Consider the following 25,516-nt stretch of genomic DNA (forward strand, 5'->3'; position numbering starts at 1 on the left):
AAGGCACTACGCCAATTGAAGAACTCTCTCCAAAGTGTCTGTTGACTCCTGAACTGGCCAGATACTCTTGCTAAAGTTTCTGGAAACTCCTACTCTTCACCTTGGTAGTTCTTTCTCTTACACATCTAAATGGGCTGTAGGCCAATTACAATAAATTTTTATGTGTGTGTGACGTGTGGGGTGGGGGTGGAGAGGGAAAAAGAAACAGGAAATAGATTCTCTGTACATAAATAACTATAGGAGCCTGAATCCTACAGCCCATACAATTGCACTATGGTCTATTTCCCAAAAGAAACACTAAACTTATTACCTTATCTCCTTTGTCAATCATGGGATAGCATGCTACCTGTGTAGCCGAATTCAGAGACAACTAATTTTAGTCTGTTGATGAAAATCTTTGTTCATGTTCAAGATTTTTCTAATGCAGCCTAATCAGTCAACTGTAGCAATCTTTGCTATACAAGCACATTAAGTCTTTTGAATTTCTTTATACTTGGAATTCAAAAATAGTTACATAAAAACTACTTCTACACATAAAAGCTACTATTTCTTCTGTTTCAGTTTCATAATCTATTATAATGAGAGCGATTCTCAGAAGACCAGAAATACAAGAGAGACAGGCTTTGGTCCTGGCTCAGCAGCTTGACGAACTGCACTACTTGGGACAAATTAAATTATCCCTTGTCTATTTCCTCATCTATACGAGAAAGTTGGATTCAGATTTTAAGATATCACAGACAAGTAAAAGTTTTGTAAACAAAGAATGATGGTGAGGGCAATGACACAACAGCCAATTTTTTTTTTTGGGCCAAGCATGGACATAAAAAACCTATCATTTACTATCATCATCATTTCATATAATACAGAACGGGTCTAACTCCTCAAAATTAGAAGGTTATAACTTATAATAAGCAGCAATTTTTCAAATGGAAAAAGTTCAGCTTTAAAAATCTCATGGCCTGTGGGGTTTATTTCTCTCACTTCGCCAGGGACCAGTAAAAAGTCTTCACTGGTCAGGGTACTGTCTAAAAGTAAATGTTTGGGAACTCTTGAACTAGGTAATTTTCAAGGTCCAAGGCTCAAACACTAAAATTATAATTTTAGGTGCTCTGTTATATTTCTTTCATTCTATATTATACTCTAGAGTAGGTGCTCCATGAAGGACAGCACTGATGCTTAGATTTTTGAAGATCAGAAATATATGTAAATCATTTTGAGAAATAATAACTAAAATTAAGCTTCAATTTATTGGAGAAAGTATGCACTACTACAGATTCAACTTCATCAATATTAATGAACCATTCACTGGACACTTACTATTAAGCTCATTTTACAGATGGAAGAAACTGAGGCAAAGGGAAGCTAAATAACTTTTCAGAGACACACTGCCTCAGTAGTCAGAACTGGAACTCCAATCGTGACTCCACTTTTTGGTAATACTCAAAGAAAAAAAAAGATCATATTTATATTTTACTTATCACTTCCCCATTCATAAATGAGTGACAGATGGTTTAAATCTTAGAAGCTGTCCAGAATAAAATGTTTTCCTATTTTACTTTTCCAAATAATGCCTTTTTACCTTTTTAACATAAATATTGGCAGGGCTTTGCCAATATAAAGAGAGGAAAAATGTCTATTAGTTTGGTCACTTAACTTTCTCCAAAAGCTGACAAGATTGTAAATTTAGAATTTTTAAAGGACAAATACTTACAGATTTTCTCTTTTTCTCTTAAGAAGAACACGTATATCTTTCTGGATTTGAATCTGCAATAAGAGACAATATTTATGTGTATGGTGACATAAGAAAAGATCCTTTTTAAAAAGAAACCCATCTGCTTTTTCGCATTACCTGTGCACCTTAGTTCATGATAAGCCAGGTACCAAAGGAAAAACAAGAAATGACTAGAAATAGTGCTACTGGGGTCTTACAAAAGTAACTGAGTCTGGCTTTAAGAAACAGTAGTCAAAACCCTATGGGAAAAGGGCAGATTAAGAAACAGGCAGAGGACTGAACAGACATTTTCCCAAAGAAAATGGTCACTAAGGTACATAAAAAGGTACTCAATATCACTAATCATCAGGGAAATGCAAATCAAAACTATATTGAGTTATCACCTCACATCGGTTAGAATGGCTGTCACCAAAAAGACAAGAGATAATCAGTGCTGGTGAGGATGTGGAGAAAAAGGGACCTCTTGCGCACTGTTGGTGGGAATGCAAACTGATGCAGGCACTATGGAAAACAGTATGGAGGTTTCTCAAAAATTTAAACTACAACTATCACATGATCCAGCATTCCCACTTCTGCTTATATATGCAAAGGAAATGAAAACAGGATACTGAAGATCTCTTCAATGCCTTTCCATGTTTAGTGAAGCATTATTCACAATAGCCAAGATATGGAAAAAACCTAAGTGTCTGCTAGGGGATGAATGGATAAAGAAGATGTGATATGCATGCACACACACACACAGACACACACACACACACAATGGAGGTATTACTCAGTCATGAAAAAGAAGGAAATCCTGCCATTTTCAACAACATGGATGGACCCTGAGACATTATAGTTAGATCAAGTCAAAGAAAGACAAATATTGTATTATATCACTTATATGGAATCTGAAAAGGTCAAACTCACACAAAGAAACAGACTAGAAGGCTGGTTATCAGGGGCTGAGTGGGGTGGTGGAGAAATTGGGGAGATGTTGTTAAAAGATACAAACTTGAAACTAGAACGTTGATTAAGTTCTGGAGATCTATAATGCACAGCATAGTAATTATGATCAACAATACTGTATTACATACTTCAAAATTTCTAAGAGATTAGATTTCAAATGTTCTTGTCACAAAAAAGAAATGATAGTTAACATGATGTGATGTTAGCCAATACTAAGTTAGTAATCAGTATAATATATAAATATATCAAATCAATCCATTGTACATCTTAAACTTATACAATGTTATATGTTAATTATATCTCAATAGAATATATATACACAATTAAAATTTTTTAAATGACAGGGAGCAGGAGTCATGATGTAAATGGTTTTATTTGTACCTCTTATTGTCCCATAGTCAGGACAGGAGCCAAGTTCAGAGACAAAGTCTGACTATAGCAAACTAGTAGGTCAATCTGACTGGTTATCCCCAACCTCAATGCCACATGCACCCAGCTATTTTCTCATTAAAAATGAATTATTTCCTTTAAACAATACATGGCTCTTTCCAAATTCAAATACAGCACTAGTCTAAGTAGAAATGAGAGATAATTTTCATCTTCCTTCAATGAATAAAGAGATAGTCTTGTGACATCCTTCAAGATATATACACTGTGAAGGTTGAGGATCCATTTATAGTTGAGGGTTAGTCTATTTTGGAAAATGCAGGAGAAAACTTCTTACCATCTGAATACTCAGAACAGTAAAATAAAGCTCTCCAGTAACTGATACTGTTTACTTACATTTCAGCACGACTGGGCATCATATTATGCTTCAGTTTTCTTTCCATCCAGTAGTACTTGGTACTACTTCCATATGATTATGAGAATAACATTCAAACAAAATTTTTACTCTAGCACCCCAATGGAAGTTGCAAATCAAACATCCATATAACTAATCAACATACTAACTAGCTGGTATTAACTCAAACAGTTGGTTTTCTCTTTTGCTACCATCAGGAGGGTGAAGGAAACAAAGATTTATACCTAGATCAATCACTAACTGAGTATGCCTCTCGTTTGGCTTAATAGAACTACTTTTCAACTTCAAGTTAATACCCACAATCTACTTTAGGAAAGGGGGCTCTGGCAATAGTATCAGTACCTGTGTGAATGCAAGTGGTTAAGATTACTTATAAACAAAAGACACACTATTTAATATTTTCTTCCTTTTCTCCCTGAGGGCTAACACTTGATATTAACACCAAGAGGGGAAATCTCTGCATGTTCCTGTTAAAACAAAGTCCCAAGAGGTCAAAAAGAGAATGCTGAGGAAGAAAAACTCCATATTTCTTATACAAATGCATGTATTTCCTCCCCCACACAGAGCTTAATTCAGATAACTAACAAACAACAAAAAACCAACCTTCCATAAAATCACTTGAACACCTATAGGTGGTGCAGAGTGGGGACAGGATACAAAACTATCCAGCAGTTTGTGAAATTTGAAAAATAATTTCCATAGTGAAATTTTCCAAAGGAGACTTGACACTTGGTCATTGGTCCTACAGAAAGAGAGGCTGGAGAGGCTACTCATAAGTATAAGAGAACTCTTTCAGCTGGATGAGAGGCCCATACCAACCTTTGGCTAATTTCCAGTCTGAGAGCCCTCAATCAATTGGGCAGGACAAAGTAACTCTCAGATGTTCTTTAATACAAAAGACAGACATAATTTTTCTCAGTGCCTATAATCATAAAGGGCATTTCTTTCATCACACACATAAAAAAAGCAAGCAAGCAACAGCTGCCCAGTATGATAAAAGGGAATCAAATCATATTTCCTAACCAAGCCTAATTTTCTCTACACAACAGAAAAACTGGCACTCGCCTCTCTCTCTCTCTCTCGCCTCCTCCCTACAAAATAGCATCCTCCTCTTAAAGTCATCCTATTAAATTGAAGAAATAATTTGATATAAAAGAACTAAACAGATTATCAACACACAGGTTCTCCTTACAGATAATCAGAAATAGGGATTATCTGGCTAAGATTATAATGCAAATTTGAGTCATATTTTTCACTTTCACGGATATGCAAGCTTTTGCAACATAAGGAAGTTGGAAATCCTTAGCATAGCAAATTTTTTAACAGACTGAAGCATATAACATGGTTTCTTTCCACTTTATAGTCACTTGGTGGCATGAAAAAAAGGAGTTATAATACAGCATCTAGAGCTAATCATCTTTCAATTAGGGAATGAGGCAGCTCTGAGAAAGCCTTACCCACTAAATATCAAGGAGCATAACAGCGTCCTTGCAGCTAACAAGAGGGTGACTAAGGGAAAAAGTAATACAAATAGAAGGCAGTGTTGTTCAACCTCATGTTTTGAGACAGACTTCATAACAAACCATTAATGTGTTTAGTTTTTGCCCTTTCTGTAAATAAGTTAGTCTGCTAATGAATATCTTGGAAACATTTTTCTAAAGTAAAGTCAATATACTAAAAATGTGATAGCATCAAATGGAAATGTTTCAGGCATGATCAATCATTCCTTCCTTAATGACTCAAGGACCAATCTTAGTAAGTTTAAAAGAGAATGTTTCGGGAAAGAGTGGGAAACATTAACAAAGTCCTATGCACATTGTGTCCAAATCTAAAAGTAAATCCTGGAAAGTCCCTTATAAAACAATTCCCTAAGCAACAGTCTTTTATAAATCTATGTATACAAAATTTTTTATACCGGCAAGTACTAATGGATGAAAACTGCCATGCTAGCATATATTTTAAAGGCCAGAGATGTTGAAATAAAGAATAACACAGGTGCAAAACAGTATGTATGAGTCTATCATTATATATATCCATACATATTTGAGAAGGCACATATTCGTAGAAAAATTAGCAAGACATGCACCAAATATTACTGCTATTATTGCATGGCACAATTAAAGGGGAATTTTACATGTTTTACTAATTTTATGTTGTGTATTCTTTGACTTAGTATCTTCCAAAGTTTCCAGAAATAAAAGTTGCTTACTTAAAAATGAGTTTTTCAAAATCCTAAAGGAACAAGAAAATAACTCATTTAAAAGGCCTACATGACAGTCATAAGCTAGTCAAATTACCAGAGGTACTGCTCAGAGTCTAAGCTACAGTAGAATCTTTTCTTTTCCCTTTAAAAATATACTTGAGTATGAGTGGTCCAGGAGCTTTAAATGCTCCTAAGATTGTAGATCACTTGATTTGTAAACATTAAAACTATTAAAGAAATGGTATAACCTAAGTAAAACTACCCAGAATCTATCATGAAAAGAGTACGGATATAATTCCAGACTCTAGACTAGCCACAGACTAGTCATAGACTATAATGTTGCTTCATGGAAAAGTTAGTTAACATCAAAAAGTGTTTACAAAATACTCATGATCTCAAAAAGCTGCTTGAAAAACAAACATTGCAAAATATCAAATACAAGTGAAACTATCTTTTTCATTCAATCCTCTAGAAACAAGAGCTTTAACAGTTTGGTGAATACCCTTGGGGACTTTTTTCTAAGCATATTCCAAAATACACACACAATTTTTAAAAACTGAATCATACTATCTATACAAGCTTGCAACTTTCTTTTTAAAAAATGGCTCTTACATGCCTTTCCATGTCAGAATACATAGATCTAACATAATACTACTTTGTTATTACTTTTTAAATTTTTAACAGTTATATGGTATTCCATTGTATGGCCGTGTCAAAATTAAGTCTTACCAATCTTCCCTATTGATGGGTATTTGGGATTTTCTAATTTCTCATCATTAGAAACATAGCAATAAACACCCTTAACAATATATTTATGCCAGCCCTTCGACAGGATACATTTCTAGCAGAACTGTTAAGTCAAACTGCTAGGTTAACTGCACCTTATTATACCATTTATGAATTCATCTTAATCACTTAAGTAAACATAAATATAAGGTCATATAGGGCAAGGATTGTGTCTTATTATCTCTGCATCTATTTTGGTTTGAAAGAGCATTAAAAATCTGTTGGACTGGATAAAGGAAACTAACAGCTGTCCGAGAATATAGCTGGTTTAACTCATTTTACATTTAATATCAGCTTTCACTTCATTAGTAACTATTTTTAAGATAGGGTTTTTTTTTTACATTATCAACTTCAGCAGATATTTTGGAAAAGTACTTATAACAAAAAACTACCATTATATTTTAGAACAATGATACAATGATAATCAATTTTAGCCAAAGAGAAAATCCTTTGTTGTACTCATTAGTCAGAAATTCTTCTTTTCAGTGCTAGAACAATATATAAATTGCATATCCATGACAACAATGAATATTTCTTTACATAGTTAAATCTGCAGTATTCTGGAGTAAATTCTTCGTTTCATTTTCTCAGTTTTGAAGCAATGTTTATTTATACTCTACCCATTGTCTACCCATTGTCAAGCTCAAAGACAAAGTCTGGTTTGAACATTAAAATACTTCAACTCTAGTTAAGAATTCTGTTATCACCCATTCTATTACATAATTTTTCCCCTTATAGTTGTTAGTATGGCAAATTATATGAATTATATACACACACAGTTTCATCACTAGCATGGCTTTATATATATACATGCACACATACAATCTGCATATCACACACATATGTAAATTGTGTGTATGTATAAAAATGACAAGTATCTACCTACAATATAAGTACCAGATCTCACCTGGGACAGGAAGATAAACTATATGCATATAAATTCCATTCCTTACCTACAAAGTTATAGACTTCCAGAGCTGAAATACGCTTTAAAATGACAGTAATTAGTCTTTAGGAAGAAACTCCCTTCCCTCCCCTTCCAAATGATCACAGGAGCTAAGAGAGGATCTATTTTCTAGAACATAAGGAAAGCGTCTTATATGCTTCCCTATACAGCTAACGTAAGAATTTCTTTCTAATCACTGTTGATTAGTTTTACTCTTAAGATGAAATGTGAGAACATTAGAAAGCAAAAAAGTACACTATTTCTAACCTTTTGGTTACCTAGGATGAAATTAACATTATCAAGACAGAAAGGCACATTCTCTTTAAATGCTCTCAATAGAACAACTGCATTTAAATAAGAAATTTTTAAAGCCACAAATATCAAGAATCCTATTTGTAAGATCCATCTAAGATACAGCTTGACTATTAGAAGGCAATCACTGGGGAATAACTGTTTTAATAGACGAAAATTGCTGACACATTGGTAACTGTTGACTCAGGAGCAATGATCTTCCGATACTGATTTAAAAGAGTGTTTTGAACAAATTGATTGCATAATATCAAACATTGGACTTACCACATCTCTTCCTTTCAAGTTTACTCAAGCAGTGTGTTGATACATGGGTAATTCTGAATTTACAAGGCCTTTATTAAAATACTGAAGAACTGAACAATGCTTGAAAGAAGTATTTGTTACTTTAAGAGATCTTGACCAGAAAGTACTGCTGTGTAACAATCAAAACTTTCCAAAAGCTTGGGCAATTTTTGCCAGAAGTTACATTTTGTTTTTAAAGACATGACTCAATAAATAAACACAGAGAGAGCACTAAGATAATGAACAATAAGTACTCATGAAGCAATCATTTTAGGAGAAAAATATTAGCATTTTCTTCTACATTAAAGATGAGATTGATAAACTACTTGAGAAAAGAAAATATATTTTTAGAAATACAGACTCTTAGAGCTAAAATATGGCCTGTTTTGACGACTCTCAAAGTATCTGGGGCCACCAGTTTCTGGCAGTACTACTGTTCATAATATTGCAAGTGCCACTTTCATTTCTGCCAGGAATAAGTTTTATTTGCTGAAAAAAAATGCACTTGAGTTCTGTTGAAAGTAGTGCCAACTAAGAATAAAGAAATTGTTCAGTGTTGCCAAATGTATACAGAAAGGCACTTTATATCTCATTAACAGAAGTGTAAATTCGTACAAGTTTTATAGAAAGTAATTCAGAAGCTTTAAGTCATACTTACCTCATGACTGAGTAATTTCACTCTACTTCTAGGACTAGCCTAAGGAAATAGAAATGCACATGCACAAAAAAACATAGACAATAAGTCACTGCTGTGATATAAATAACAGAAAACTAGAAACAGCAGCAAATATCCAAAAGGAGACTGGTAAAATAATGAAGTAGCCTCATGATTTAACACTACAGCCATCAAACGCAGTATAGTCAAAGATTTTTAAGGATATGAAAAAACGGTCAAGACATTAATAAGTGAAATTGGATTAACACAAAACTTAACCAAATATATGCAGGCTACCAGCTGAAATATTCATCTCTGGACTGTAGAATTATAGGTGATTTTTAGTTTTGTCCTATTTTTTCCTACATTTTCTAAAACTGCGACAGTGAACATGTTACTTTTATCATTCAATACATAAGTAAAAAATATAGCACCAGTGTCAATTAATTCTAGTGTGTGTCTATGTTTATATGTGGGTATTGATAAGTGACAATGAATATGGCCCATAAGGCATTTGGCCCTATGACATGGTGAAGTGATGCTACAAAAGGAGCCAAGAGCTGCCATAACTGCATTGTAGAGAGAAGATCAGCTTTTAAACTAGACTCAAAGTAAAAGAAACTTCTTTTGCTCGTGTAATATGATCTACGAAGTGAAATAAAATGAGTGGGTTTTTTTCTTGCTGTAACTACATTGTAGCCCGCCAGGCTCCTCTGTCCACAGGATTTCCCAGGCAAGAATACTGGAGTTGGGGCAGCCATTCCCTTCTCCAGGGGATCTTCCTGACCCAGGTATTGAACCCAGGTCTCCCCCACTACAGACAGATTCTTTACCATCTGAGCCACCAGGGAAGCCCACTGGCAAGTGAATAGGAAATATCCAAAAGCCAGATAATCACAAGGGGTTCTGCACAGATGGAAATATCAATAATTTCCTTAATGTCCACAGTTCCACCCACTTATCCAATTAAAACAAACAGGAATTCAAATGTCAGGTGACACTGGCAAAAGATTTAAGAGGTATGAGAAGAGTCATACTGGCATTCCTCTGCCCCACAAAGAAAATATTTTTCAGCTAGCCCAAGTATATTAACACTAATATACTATTAAGTAATATTAATATAATATTAATATCAATCAGCCCCCTAATGGGAATTGAGGCCTGCCTGCCCCCAGGTGAAAGCACCACAGGCAGAAGGCAGCAAATGAGTATCCTTTGCTTGCTTTCCACACGGTGATAGGAAGGACGATACAGGGAGGGGATTTTAGAAGTATATTCTCCATCAGTACCCACTTGTTTACAACCTGAACTCTCGGACCAGTGGCTCAGAATATTAGAGGAGCTCATCTTACCTAAGACTGTCTTGCTTCAGACATTCCAGTCAACTGTGATATCAGGTTACTAATATGTACTAGCTGACTTCAAAAAGCTGTAGGAGGCAGAAAGGGTTGAATCATTTCTTTCCCTCAAAGTTTTCATTTCAAAATGTTTCGGGCAACAGTAAAGTATCATTAAGTAATCTCATTTCCTGTAAAGGCCCACACAGCTCCAACTGTGTCCTGCAATAACCTCGACAGGGCCTAGCAGCACTGAGTTCACAATGCTCAGAGTAATAACAGGCACACAGCAGCTACGCAGAACATCCCACTGCAGTACACAATAACGCAGTTACTTGAAAATTAATGTTTTTACTCCAAAGTAAAGAGAAGGCTATCTGTGGCTGCTGGGTAACTCAACTAACTGAGTTGAGCCAGTGCTTCTGAAGCTAAGCTCACACATTTGAGCCCTGTGTGAATTGGTGAAGAATCTGCCTGCAATGCAAGAGATGAGGGTTCGAACCCTGGGTCAGGAGATCCCCTGGAGAAGGAAATGGCAACTCACTCCAGGATTCTTGCCTGGAAAATTCCATGGACACTGGAACCTGGTGGGCTCCATGGGATCACAAAGAGTCGGACAGAACTGAGTGACCAAGCTCACATACATGTGAATTGGTGAAAAAAAAGGCAATCACATTTCTCAGCTTGCTAATGTATGTTCCCTGGTTGTCATGTGTTGTCCCAGATTCTTACCAGAATTCTTATCAGAGTTGTCCCCCCCCCCCAACCTTTTTCCTTTTTTTGGAGAGACAACCCTAGTGATGACCCAGTAATAACCCTAACTCTGGCCCCACAGAGAACAAGGTAAGAATGTATGGCTACATCAGCAGAAGCCAACCTTCACAACTGGAAAGACACTTCCATGTACTAAGTCCTGACTGAATCCACAGTCATATACAAATGGGAAGTAAATGAAATAATCAGCTTTGTGCCATTAAACACACACACGAGTTTTTATTCCAAGTGTTTCAACAATATCAAATTACGATAACTTTTAATATTTTATCTACAACCAAATATTTATAATCCCACTTCTAAAATCTACTTAGATTTTAATTGGTAATTTCTAACTGAAGTCAATTCCTCATCTTACAAAGCATACACTTGTATATTAAGTACATAAAGGATAAATCAGATCCATTTTAAGAAAATACCACCACAAATAGGTTTTTAACTTATGACTTTTAAAGACTATAATCCTTTTTAAGAAGTTGTGCTTACCCTTTCACTAAATTAACCTATTGCCAAACCATCTTTGTACTTATGCACTCAGTCATGTCCAACTCTTTGCAACCCCATGGACTGAGCAGACAAAAATTCTAACTTTGTAGGGAATACAAATCTGATACTCATTTCTGAAAAATACAACCAATTGTAACTTGCCATCTAAGATTTTCTGGAAAATACAGGTTAGCAACCATAGAGTTGCATATCAAATGAGGTATTTGATTCCCAGTGATAAAAGACTGAAGCAAACAAGAGACATTCCAGGCTAACCCAGATGCTGTAAGCTTAAGGAATTTTTCACCTATTTATAAGCTTCAGTTCTTGGAAGAGGCTGTATCCCAGCTTATTAAGAAAGATTTTATTTAATTTGGCCCATCAGAAAAAAATAAAGACCACAGATGAACAGGATAAGGTGCTATGCTCCAGCAAAGGCTAAAGGGAGGGGGACAGTGAAGCTCTAGTACACACAACACACCGCCCTGATGGGGGGTAATTGTGAACCAATGTGCTGGAGCCAGTCGGCCTGGGTCCAGTGCCTGGCGGTACCGCTTACTAGAGTGTAATGACCTCGGGCAAGTTACGTACCCTCTGCGCCTCATTTGCCACAACCCTGAAATGGAGGGAATACTACTACCACCTCCCGGGACTGCTGTGAAACTGAAATGAGCTGATCTCACAGCTCCAGCCATCACGAACTTCTTTTAGGTTCTCAAAAGCACCAAGCTTAATCTCTCACCTCTGCATCTAGCACATGCTTTTCTCTTTGCCAAGAACATTCTCTTCTCCCTTTTCTTGGCTTCCTTTAGGTCTTAGTTTAAATGACACTTCTAAAAAGCCTTCCTTGACCTCCCCACTTTATGTCAGGTGCCTCTGCTGTTTGTCCTCCCAGTGCTCAGAGCACAACACCTAAACGTGTTCAAGTTTCTGTTCCCCAGCTGGGCTATAAGCTCTTTAAAGACAGAAGTCATATCTGTCCCCATCACTGCTATAATCCCGAGAACCCAGCACAGTACAGGTACACAGTAGGTGCTTACAAAACAGTTCTGGACTGAAATAACAAGTCATGCTAAAGAGGAAGGAGACCAAAGAATGAATTCCCACTTAAATCTTTCACTCTGGGCAGAAATGTATGCCTCTTCATATCTGAGATGTATAGGAATACTTCCTCTCATCTATTGAGAAGTTTAAAATTAAACACGAGACATGCCACATTCTTCCAGAATACAAGTTTTATGGCCATTCTGGGTAGGAATAATGATTTCACAAGCAGAGCAAGTAACAGTCTGTTCAGTATGTTTACATCTATGATTTCATGTCTCATATTCCAAAGCCTTTACTGACGTAAGGATATCGCAGCAAAATTATATGGCTAGGGTACTGCTCCAATTCGCATCAGCTGGGCTAAATGAAATCCATTAGTGCAACTGGCACAGATGGAGAGAAGCAAAGCAAGGTGAGACCATGAACGTGGAAAAACAGGAAAGAAAAAAAAAAGTGAAAGTAGTATTAAGAGCGGAGAAGGCAATGGCAACCCACTCCAGTACTCCTGCCTGGAGAATCCCAGGGACGGGGATAGCCTGGTGGGCTGCGGGGTCTACCGGGTCGCACAGAGTCGGACAGGTCTGAAGCGACTTAGTAGCAGCAGCAGCAGCAGCATTAAGAGGAACATCAGCTGCTAGTCTACAAGGAACCACTGGGTGGCGCCAGTGGCCCTGGCTATCCAATACAGACATGGAACCAGGAGGCAGAGCCATCAATTAGCCTGCATCTTCCAGAGCTTAGTTTAAATGCTCAGAAGCTTATTTTCAGCATACTGATGGACAGATGCAATTCACCAGATTTCAAGTTCTCTGCATATATCATTAACACAGGCATAGGTCTTAAGGATGTTGTGTTTATCAGAGACACCTGGAAGGTGATTTGTCAACACTTTTACCTGGTGAAATTTTTCAGAGTCAGCTTATCATTCTAAATGCAGAGAATCTCAGAGTGAGATGCCAGGGATTCTGAGTGGAGTGAGAAGGAAGGAAGGGAATCAGAATGACTTAGAAAGCTATTCAAAAAACTATTAGGTGGTATTATCCCACATTTTAAAATATACTTTCATGAATTGATTTTGGCAGTTTTTCTTTAGTCCCTCTTAAACCACTTTTAGTGGAAATAAAGAATACACTTTGTCTTAGTAAATGAATATGATCTTTATTGGAAATTTTTCAAAATACAAATAAAGGTTTTTTTAAAAAACTAAAAAAAACTATTAAGTTGAGCCATATAAAATTGCTGATAGTCGAAAAACTGTTACATACCTCCCAAAATAGCAATTTCAAAGAGTTCAACCAAATACACATCTATTTAGAATCACTAGTTTAGTGAGACACTGTTACTGATAAGAGTGTCCTATCTCTCAGGTTTGTTGGGGGAAAAAAGGTTGAGAATACAAGCATAGTTTCTCTTTAATCATGAAGAGTTAATTGAACAAATAAATGGAAACAAAATAACTAAAGATAGGGAACTTTCTGGCAGTCCAGTGGTTAGGACTCCGTGCTTTCACTGCTGAGGATATGTGTTCAATCCCTGGTTGAGGAACTAAGATTCTGCAAGCCACATAACATGACAAAAAAAAAAAAAAAACCCTCAGGACAGGGAATAGATTAAACTATATTAAAAAATAGCAGACATGGGAACATGTTCACCAAAAAGTAAACGCTATATTAAGTGTAAAAGCAATTACAGAACAGTATATAAAACACATTTTGTGTTTTGCTGTTGTTCACTCAGTCGTGACTGACTTTGCAACCCCATGAACTGCAGCATGCCAGGCTTCCATGTTCTTCACCATCTCCTGGAGTTTGCTCAAACTCATGGCCATTGAGGCGGGGAAGCCATCCAACCATTTTGTCCTCTGTCATCCTCTTCTCCTCCTGCCCTCAATCTTTTCCAGCATCAGGGTCTTTTCTAAGACCCAGTGTTTTAAGGGCATTCAAAATGTTTGGGGGCATATGGAAGGATATATACTAAAAATCTCAATAGATGTCTCTGGGTAGGGGGTTACCCTTACTTTGTTTTCTCTTTTTATCCGTACATGTTTCTAACAATTTTGGATCCTGGAACAGGAAGAAAAACAAAGACTTTGGTAGGAAAACTAGGGAAATCCAAACAAATTCTATACTGTAGAGTACTGTGCCACTGTCTGTTATGTAAAATGTTAACCTTAGGGGAAGTTGGAGGAAAAGATATCCAGAACATCAGAACTATCTTCATAAATTCATTGTAAATCTAACATTATTCCAACATGAAATACTTATTTTAAAAAATAAGCCATGTATTAAGATCATGCCTTTTAAACCTAGAAGAAAAAATCCATTTGGTTAAAAAGATTCCTACATTTAAAGAATAATATTGTGGAATCAAACTTCTTTTATAGATAGAAGCTTTGAAGAAGCTATGCCGTCTAGCATGATAACCAAAAGCTGTAAAGACTTAATGACATATGCATTGCCTTTCATAATATGAAAGTGAAGTTACCCTATTGGGCAAAGACTCACTGAAGCCGGAAATAAATGGCTGAGTCTCTATTTTCTTTGATTTTGTAATCATCATCGCTGAAGACCAACCACCATAAGAACATTTGAGGGAAGGAATTAAAAGTAAGCACAGCCAGTAACAACCATTTTCTTTTTTTTTTTAATTTAAAAAATGTATTTACTTTTTGTCTGCACTCGATCGTCACTGCTGCACTAGGGCTTTCTGTAGTTACAGCGAGTGGGGGCTACTCTCTAGTTGTGGTGCACGGACTTATTGCCGTGGCTTCTCTTGTTGCAGAGCATGGACTACAGCCTCTAGGCCCATAGGCTTCAGTAGTTGTGGCTCAAAGGCTCAGTAGTTGCTGGGCACCAGCTTAGTTATAGTTACCCCATGGCATGTGGGATCTTCTCAGACCAGAGATCGAACCCATGTCTCCTGCATTGGCAGGCAGATTCTCAATCACTGGACCACCAGGGAAGTCCCAACCCTTTTCTTTTGTAATATTTTTAGTTGTAATATTTCTAGTTGTCAAATTCCAGGCAGCTACAGGTACATGAACATACATTCATTCATGAAAAATCCAGTGAACATTTACTATGCCCTCTCCTTCTGGAGCTTAGTGTTCAATAGACAACAGTTTAAGAGGACATTAGACTAGGCACTTCCCTGGTGGTCCGGTGGTTAAGAATCTGCCTTTCAATGCAGGGGGTGCAGGTTCAATCTCTGATCCAGGAGCTAAGATCTGCATGCTTTGTGGCCAAAAAACCACAACATAAAACAGAAGCAGTATTGTAATAAATCCAATAAAGACTTTTAAAATGATCCACATCAGAAAAATCTTTAAAAAAATTTTATAAAAAGAGGCCATGAGACTAACACAGAGAGCAGACATGCACCTGTAACAGGAAAGGAGGGTCACCCATGAGCCAGCCCTCAACCCGATATGCCCAATCAGATGATCATCTTACCTTTTATTAATAAAAAGCTAATAATAATAGCTACCCTCTAGAATTGTCCAGTTATACCTGTTACTGCTTAGGGATCAGATGGCTTGCTCAAAATGTATTTTTTTTTAATCTTTAAATATTGGAACAAGAAGAATTACGCAAAGCCAAAGGATGAAAGTGAGGTTCTGAAAAGAAAGAAAGGAAAGGAAAATGCAGCAGAAGTACACAAACAGAAAACTAAAAGGTTTTGATCAATTTCATCTGCAGACTGCTACCCAGCTGTTACAAAAGCTGTAAGCTTTCTGGTTATAATACTACTCTGGCAAGTGTAAAATTTGGAATAGGTCAGTTCCATTGCAAAACACACCCAACTGAGGTTTTGTTACCTGGAAGTTTCATTAGTTGAGTACTGAAAATGCATCAATAAGGTATTTCTGCAGATGAGACCCAAAACAAGAATTTCAAAAAACAGATTTAAAAAGAAGCACCAGCGTACTAAGAACTCCCAAGAAGAGCAGAAGTCTTTCCCATCTCAATGGGACACTGCTTAAGGAAGGGCTATTATGTATCCCCATAAAAAGGTCAGCCAAGAAACTTGCTGCAATTTCAACAGTGTTGATATTCCCTACTAGTAGATATCACCCATTTATCTCTAAAGCAATTAATTTTTGCTGTATCTGCAATGTAATCTGCCTTTAAGACATCCCTTTGCAGTTATTTCTGTGAATTGTTAAGCGAAAATGTATCATCTTTAAGTTAAGTTATAATTCAATCCTCCTAGAAACACTTGCAAACAATACGAGGAGCAGTAAAAGCGCTTTGCTTTCTCATGTACTGCATGGGGCAATACCCTGCTTACTCTTCTTCAAAAGCAAAACTAAGGTCAACACAGAGGCGGTTCTGAAAACAAACGTTCTCCGTTAAGCACACATCTTGAGGTCTGATGGCTGTGTGACAGTAACAGGCCAGATTTTTAAAGAATAAGAAAAGATATTATCAAAATACTTCCAGCACCTCAATTTCATTGTTTCCAGGGCTGCTATGCCTGAAAATAGAAGAGAAAGGTACTAAGGTTTGGCATCTGGTGCCAAGCCCACCTAGACAACATCCTGATATTTCATCAGCAGTGGGGCAGTGCCAGTAAAAAAAGAAAAAAAAACTTAAGGTCAAGCAATAGCAAGACATGGCCCCAGACCCAGCCAAGTACCAAACTCAAAACAAACTCTAAAAGTTTAGATCATTCCACAGAATAATTTTATGTAACTCAAATATGTAACTGTGAGGCTTTGAGACACTATTGATTTTCTTTCATGCAACAGGTAGAGAGAGGTAAGCAGTAGAGGCAACAAATCTTAGATTTTCCATCCTAAACAGATTCCTAATCACTCCTCTCAAAGCAGAAGAAACACTTCTCATAATCTCATGACAAAATGTTATGACATCTAGAAGAGACCAGACAAATAAAATGACCTTAGTGTCACAACAGCTAGAGACGATGCAAGAGTGAAGAAATCTAATCCAGGTTGAAAAGTAATTCTTTCAACCAGAATTAGCTGCATTAAAATAAGTTGCGTGCATCTCGTAAAAGTCATTAAAGTAGCACATATGTGTTTCATAACAACCCCATATTTGAAGAAGACAAATAGAATTTTGACTCAATTTTGCAGATTTTCACTGAGGACTGTGATATCATCAGATTAAACACTGCAAGGCTTCTCAATATTCTCTCAGTTTAGGGATTCGATAGGCTACAGCTCGGAGAAGGCAATGGCACCCCACTCCAGTATTCTTGCCTGGAAAATCCCATGGATGGAGGAGCCTGGTAGGCTGCGGTCCATGGGGTTGCTAAGAGTCGGACACGACTGAGCGACTTTACTTTCACTTTTCACTTTCATGCATTGGAGAAGGAAATGGCAACCCACTCCAGTGTTCTTGCCTGGAGAATCCCAGGGACGGGGGAGCCTGGTGGGCTGCCGTCTATGGAGTCGCACAGAGTCGGACACGACTGAAGTGACTTAGTAGTAGCAGGCTACAGCTGGTTTCTAAAATATGTCTTTAAACTACAAACTGGAGCTGAGATTCCTAGCTTTCAAAACTCAAGGTACATTCTGGCTAGAGACTGTATGCTCACAGCCACCTCCCACTCCTTTGGTCATGCCCGAGTATAGAATCCACCTCCTCTTTCCTGTGGGCAATGCCCTAAGCAACATGACCCTTCAATCAAAGGCAGGGAGGGAGGTGGACAACAGTCTTCATCAGTTGAGAACAACTAGAAGCAAGATTAACAGGAAGCACTTCCTCCTTGTGTTTTTTAGCCGCTAGGTCATGTCCAACTTTTGCGACCCCATGGACTGTGGCCTGCCAGGCTCCTCTATCCATGGGATTTCCCAGGCAGGAATACTGGAGTGGGTTGCCATGCCCTCCTCAAGGGGATCTTCCCAACCCAGCGATCGAACCAAGAGACTTCTTGCATTGGCAGGCAGATTCTTTACCACTGGGCCACCAGGGAAACACACTTTCTCCCTAAGAAGTTAAAAAAAAAAAAAAACACCCTACAATCTTTAAGGGCTAGGGGCTTTATGAGAAAAAGATCAGTGGTCTGAAAGTTGAGTTAGGAACAACTCCGCCATTTCACCACATGTATATCATTGCAATCATAGGCCAATCACTCCTCACAAACATTTCATATAACCAAAGAACAATGGCTCAAATGCAGGGTACCGCTGACATAAGACAGAGATTAGGGAGCTATCTGAGCACTGGAATATTCTTTTCCCAAGAGCCAGGTAGAACAGTCTTCCTTTGCAGACTCCATATACTTACAGTGACTGCAAAAGGACCCTACTGAGCTAGGATTCAAGTCAGCCAGCAGGACTAGTGCATGTATCTTTACAACTGCAGTGAACACTGTACTTCTGGGGTTGAGAATCATCATCCCTGATTCAATTCTACTCAGTCCTAAAAGAAAGACTGGAATAGTGAGGTTGGGGAACTCCATTTCAAAACAAGAATAAAAAACAGAAAAGGGAGATTCACCAGGGAGGTTTCCATTTTGCAGTTGTCTTTTCTAAAATTACTTGTAAAGAAGTAAATTATTTGGGGGGATACTTCCTAAAGAAAGCTACTCCCTTATTAACAGTTTAATTCTCAAAGATCTCCTGGTGATTAAGAGAACATTAAAATTAATGTACATAAGGGCATAAATTAAAAACCTGCTTCTACATAAAAATCCTGGCCTTTACACTTGACACTAAAAACAAAATCGAAGGAAAGGGATCTCAAAATTTCTGGTGGAAAAATCTGAGTTGTATAATATCCTTCCAAGTTCATTTTGCCTAAAAATGTATAACATGTAACTATATTTGAATGAATATGCTAATACTGACATTTCTTTCTACTGAGGGAAATAAACATTACACATTTTCCCATCTGCAGGTCGCTATAATTCACCAAATAGTGAGCCTGAACCCTGCCTTTTCTAGTTTCCAGAGTATGGAAACCACTTTCTTCACAGATATTCTAACCTACTTCTGTAAGGAAATGCCTGGGCACAGAGGGAATCCCAAATATTTTACCAAAGGCTTTAAACCATTCTAGACTAACCTGCAATTGACCAAATCCGGAAGGTTTCTGCGGTTCCAAGTATAAGAATACTATTATCCCGGCCTGCTTTTCTCTTTTCTACTCTATTTGTCTGAAACACATTCATCTGACAGTTATTTATGGCTAGTTCTGCTCAGTTCCACCCCTGAGTCAAGTTACGGTTTTTCAACTATTCTTTTAAGCAACTTCTCAACTTACCATCTTCAGCAGTCATGGAGAACAGAGCACCTTTTACTTGGATGCATCCCATGAGATACTAGTGCTAGTTGTGTCTTCTCTTCTGTTTCCAAAGCCATAACTGAACTTTAAGCTCATTCAACCAAGTTCCTGTTTCCTGTCTGCGAGAAGTTTTCAGCTTTCAGTTCATTTCAAAAGCAGAAATGACTAATATATTCTGAGAAAAACGAATGATCACCATTTCACAGGGAGCAGCTCTGCCCATTTTTGCTGACCTTTTCTTTATGACATCACCTAGGTACCCCCAGGGGAGTGGTCCTCCAAAAACCCTGTCATTTCTTTTTTTAACAGTATTAGAATGCTTCAGGCACATGTTGAAGGTAATAAGCAGAATACCTAAGAGAAAACAGGTATTTCACCATGCCTTCCACTGCCTTAACTTCTAACAATCACTAGAAGCCAGCATAAATGTTTCAAATACTTCTGTTAATAGTCTCATCTCACATGCACCTATCATTAATCAGGTGAGAAATGGGAAAACTCTATTCTGCGTGCATGCTTAGTGGCTCAGTTGTGTCTGACTCTGCGACCCCATGGACTGTTGCCTGCCAGGCTCCTCTGTCCATGGGATTTTTACTCCCCTATAAAATCTTCTAACTTCACAGTGCCTATGAAAAAAAAATCATCTTGCTGCAAAATCAATTCCAGAAAGGCCTTGGAGAATGGGGATGCTATTTCAATCGCCATAACAAAAATATGAGCAGCTACACTGGGCCATCACATTAACACCACTGTCTACAATGTAGAATAGTCTTTTGTTAAATACTCTATTGAATTCATCATAAAGTAAGGTTTTTTCATCTTTAAATCCCACAGTATAAATCCATAAGTGGTTATAATGAGCCTATAGCAGATGTGCTTAATGAATGCTTCTCGATGAAATATGAGCAGAATACATACTATATAAATCAAACTTGGTCCTGCAACACACTTCTCTTAATGTTCAATTTTACTGTAGACTGAGATACCATAGACAAAGATTCATGTTGCCACAGACACCCAGATTTTCTTTACTTTTATAAGCTGTGAAAGAACACAACTACGCCCACACATTTACCAAAAATTAGTCAGAGCAGTTGGTTTTTCTTTGAACCAAAATAACTGTTCAAGCTCAGTTTTAAAACCTTCATTAAAACCAAACCACACCCAAAAGATCCCTAATGACCTTTTAATATACTGTACTTATACATCATTACTAGTAACTACAACTTAAATAACATGTGCATAAATTCAAAACAGAACTGAACTGGTTTAACATTGAGAATTTTTTCATTCATTGGTTATTTACTTTTGGTGGCCATGACTTTATTTGAAGATTATAGTTTGTCCCAGAAATCAGTTATTTTAAGTGGAACACTACATTTACCTGGCACATGGTTGTTCTTTTTCCCACTGGGATGTCTTTTTCACTTATTCACGGTTATCGATCATGAAAGATGCTCACTGTATAGACAGAGTCCAGTTAAAGGAAGCAGGTTACAAATCGGTATGTACACTAGGAACCCTTCTTTTGTAGAAAGAAGATACATATGTTTGCACACGTGCATGTGTGTGTGCATGCAAGTGTCCATACACGTATGTACACAAATGTGTGCCTAAAAGTTGACAACAGATCTCCCTGGGTATGGGATTATGGTGCTTTTATTCTTTTTTATACTTAAATTTTATGTGCAGAAAATTCAGAAAATACAAATAGTTTTAAAAATAATGTTCTTCCTTTGTTAAAGTACTAAGTACTCTCTAAATACAAGGTACTCACCCCATTTCTAGCACAATGTTATCGTATATAGCACAATGAAGAAAATGCATTGTAAATATCCTTCACTGTGTAATGTTGCATATGAGGAATCTGTAAAATTACTATCAAAAGGATAATCATATGTTAAAATGCATTGTATATTAAATGCATATATATATGTATATAAATGTATATAAAATGCATTGTATATTAAAATGAATTGTATAGTGTAAAAAGTATAAGTATCTCTATAATGCCTTCCTTTTGCCCTAGAGATAACCATTCATGGTGCCTATCAGTCAAACCTCTTTGTATTATCCATATGCATGGCAAGGTTTTGTCTTTTTTAGATAAGTGGAATCATGGTATATGGAGTGTTATATAATTTCCTCCACCCTTTAACAACATATTTTGGAACTCCCATGTCCATTTATATAGGTCTAAGGGATTTCTTTCCTTTAACAGCTTCATATTATTCCACAGAACAGCATGTTATTATTTAAGTCATTCCCCTCTGATGGACATTTAGGTTGCTGCCAAGTCTTCACCGTTACCAAGCTTCATTGCTTTGAAATCTTGTATATATTTTTATACAAATGTGCAGATACTTACCCAGAATAGCTTCCTACAGAATTACTGGGTCAAAAATATATGCACATTTAAAAATGAGAGGATTTTGGCACTCTATCAAAAAGCTACACAATTCACACTCTCATTAAAGTGTATGACAGTGCCCATTCCTTTCTAAAAGTGGATATTACAGTTTTTGCCAATGTATTTGGTAAAAAAAAATTGGTTTTCATTTCCCTAATTACTAGACTGAATTTGAGCATCTTTTCTTTTTGAATCATTATTTCCATTTCTTTTCTTTATTTGTAAAAGGCCAATTCACAACCCTCTGCCACTTTTTCTAATAGGTATCTTTTACTTATTGATCTGTAGGAGCTCTTTACATATCATAGATATTATATAGTAGAAACCTTTTAACCTAATTTTATTTGGAACACAATTAGCTAATTTAAAAAGTCAACTAAGGTGAACAATCATAAAAAAAATATGCTCATGACAAACATTTCATTTTATCTTCATTTTATCAGTGGTAAATGTACACTCATTCATCAAGTTCTTGATAAAGGGCCAGGAAGCCAAAACCTTTCTTTAACTCCAGGCCCACTGACTGTAAAGAAATTTAAACTGAATTCTTAGATAATGCAGAACTTCAAAGAACTTAAAAGATACTTGCAAGGAACTATTAGTGGAGAACCCTTCAGATTTATATATATATTTTATACAAATCTTTTATCATTGTCTTACACACACCTAATTATACACTTACAACTTGCTTTCATCAACTCATTTCAAAATATACCATTTGTTTTGCTACAATAAACCTATCCCCCAACTTCAACTATCAACTGTATTTGCTGAATTTTATTTCTTTCATATCTTAATGCACTCTGCACTTCAACTCCTATATAATTTGAAGCAAATCCCAGACATCATATCATTTCATATGTAAATTTTCAGTAAGAACTTCGATTCCTCACTACTCTGATTGTATCGTTATATGAAAATAAATTTCATATTTACAAAAACAAGAACAAGCATAGTAATTCATAATAAAATAATAATTCATATTTTTAATTTAATTATTTTAATTCATAATAATTCCGTAATAAAAGCATCTGTTGTACTGGTGGGTTCACAAGTCTGGCATATCAGATACCAATCTACTAATAGCAAGTGTTCAGTTCATAGTGCGTTTTACAAAACAAACGAATATCATTTAATATGGTGGGTCAGTCAAGTGGAAGTCAATAAAAGCTTCCATGGCATATATAAAAATTATTTTCCTCCAGCCTGTCATATGACTTTTCAACTTTGTTACGGTGTGTTGTGCTTTCCAGAAGTTTTTAAAATATATACATAGATTTTTTAAAAAGACAGCTTTAACTTATTTTGGAGTATGATGTGAGGCAGGGACCCATTTCTTTCCAAATATATAGTGAAACAGTCCAAACTCAATTTCCATTTTCAGCCTTACTTGTAGGTGGGGCATTTAAAATAAAGCATGAACTTCTAACTTACAAAAGGAATTTGGGCACACAAAATAATAAACAAACAGTCTTAAGTTCAGCTTGACAGGCTCAAACTACTATGTATTTAAAGATCACAGTAACTTTGGGAAGAGGAGCAACAGAACTGCCATACCTGGCTCTGTCATTACCACTCCGGCACACAACAGAATCTCCAAAGGATATCGCGACTAGATAGGCCTGCTTCTGAATCTCACCAGTTGCCAAACTTACAAACTGACATTCACACTGAAATAGCCCACACTTGACAAAAACAACAAAATTAACTTTTCCAACTCTCCATCTGTTCCTTAACACTGCCCCTAGATCAGTGCCTTTGGACACAATAGAGAAAATGAATACACTCTTCCAAACCACAATTTCCACATGGAAATATACCTAAAAGATACTAAAAGTCAAGGTAACATTTGTTAAATTACCTTTAAAGCATAGAGACTCAATAACTTGTTATAAGGTTGCTTTATCTCTGGGCAAACTTTTTGTGTAAAGGACCAGAGAGTAAGTTGACTTCTAGGGCCGTTAAGTTCTCTGTTTCAACTCTGACACTGTATTTTGAATGCAGCGAAACAACACATAAATGAATGGATGTGCCTGTATTCCAGCAGAAATTTATTTACAAAAACAGGTGGTGAGCAGGATTTGGTCACAGGCAATATTTTACCCACCACTGTCTTACACCAATGACTGATCTCTTCCAACTAGGAATCCACTATCCTGGCTATAAATTTATTGAGCAAATACTGTGACACTGAAGGGGCAATTAATAATTTGAGTGCCCCCTTGCAGAAATGAATACTCTTAAAAATCAATCACTAAGCTTTTCCTGTAAGTTCTTCTCAAACATGAACACACATATTTTTCAAAATAATACTTGTAAGCTACCTTAAACCTAATGCTTATTTTAAAAGATAATTAAAATGAACATTAAGTAGCTACTATAAAAGAAAAATATACAGTCTAGACAGACAAATTCAACATTCTCTTCATTATTCTGAGCAGAACAAGCCTACTAAATCTATCATCATATTCGCAACTTCACTACTCAAAATGCAGAAGCAGACTTTCAAAGTACATTTAAATGAGAACTCAATTTTTTCTCTTTGGATTACTTACCAGAAATGTTGATTAGAAACTACACAGTTTTGCCAAAATATTTTAAAATTAGAAAGTGAAACTTAAAATCTCCTTGGCATATGACGCATCTACTTAATTTTAAAATATTAATTTTAATGTTATGGTGACTGCCTGGTAAGGTAGAAATTATATTTCTAAGGCACAAAAGGATGGCAGCCATTTTAATCCAGTGAGAACATGTATAAGTATGGATTCACACTCTAAGCCATCAAGGTCACTTGTTTGAAGAATACATCTGAGCTCTAGGAATGCTCAAAGAAAAAAACATGTTCACAATGCTTACAGAAATACTGGATGTTATACAGAACGGCAAGGAATAAAATTAAATAACAAAGGTACATAAGATTCCTTCACACTATCTATAAGAGGGAAAACTGACAAACTGGACCTCATCAAAATTAAAGACTTTTATTCTGTGAAACTTGCCTATGAAGAGGACAAAAATGTAAGCCGCAGTCTGGGAGAAGATATTTGCAAACCACATGGCCAACAAAGCACTAGTATTGAGAATTATATAAAGAACTCTCAGAACAGTTAAAAAAAAATCCAACTAGAGAATGGAGAAAAGACATGAACATACATTTCACTGATGAAAATACAGAGATATGAAAAGATATCCAACATCATAGCCATTAGGGAAATGCAAATTAAAACCATGACAAGATATCACCGAATATATATCTATCAGAATGGCTAAAAATAAAAAATAGTAACAACTCCAAGTGCTGGCAAAGATAAGAACCATTCATGCATTGCTGAGGGAATATAAAATGGCACAATCACTCTGGAAAGCAGTTGGGCAGTTCCTTACTAAACATCCATACAAGCATCAATTGCACTCTTGGGCAATTATCCTAGAGATATGAAAATTTACGTTCATACAAAACCCAGGACATAACTGTTCATAGGAGCTTTATTCATAACGGGTTACAAAGTACAAGAAAGAACCAGATATCCTTCAGTGGGT

General features: G+C 36.5%; 1 protein-coding gene across 5 annotated transcripts in view; it reads right to left on the reverse strand.

The window, feature by feature from the left end:
- Positions 1–25,516, reverse strand: part of ACSL4 (acyl-CoA synthetase long chain family member 4) — a 68,607-nt gene that overhangs the window by 39,689 nt on the left and 3,402 nt on the right. For 3 of the 5 annotated variants that reach the window (XM_061136867.1, XM_061136865.1, XM_061136864.1), the window contains exon 2: positions 1,712–1,764. The gene's annotated coding sequence lies outside the window, so the exon portion shown is untranslated. Of the gene's footprint in view, positions 1–1,711; positions 1,765–19,542; positions 19,648–25,516 lie in introns of those variants that run through there. The other 2 variants (XM_061136869.1, XM_061136868.1) reach the window with 1 other exon arrangement.

This window comes from Dama dama, chromosome X (genome assembly GCF_033118175.1).
Source record: "Dama dama isolate Ldn47 chromosome X, ASM3311817v1, whole genome shotgun sequence".
NCBI lineage: Eukaryota > Metazoa > Chordata > Mammalia > Artiodactyla > Cervidae > Dama > Dama dama.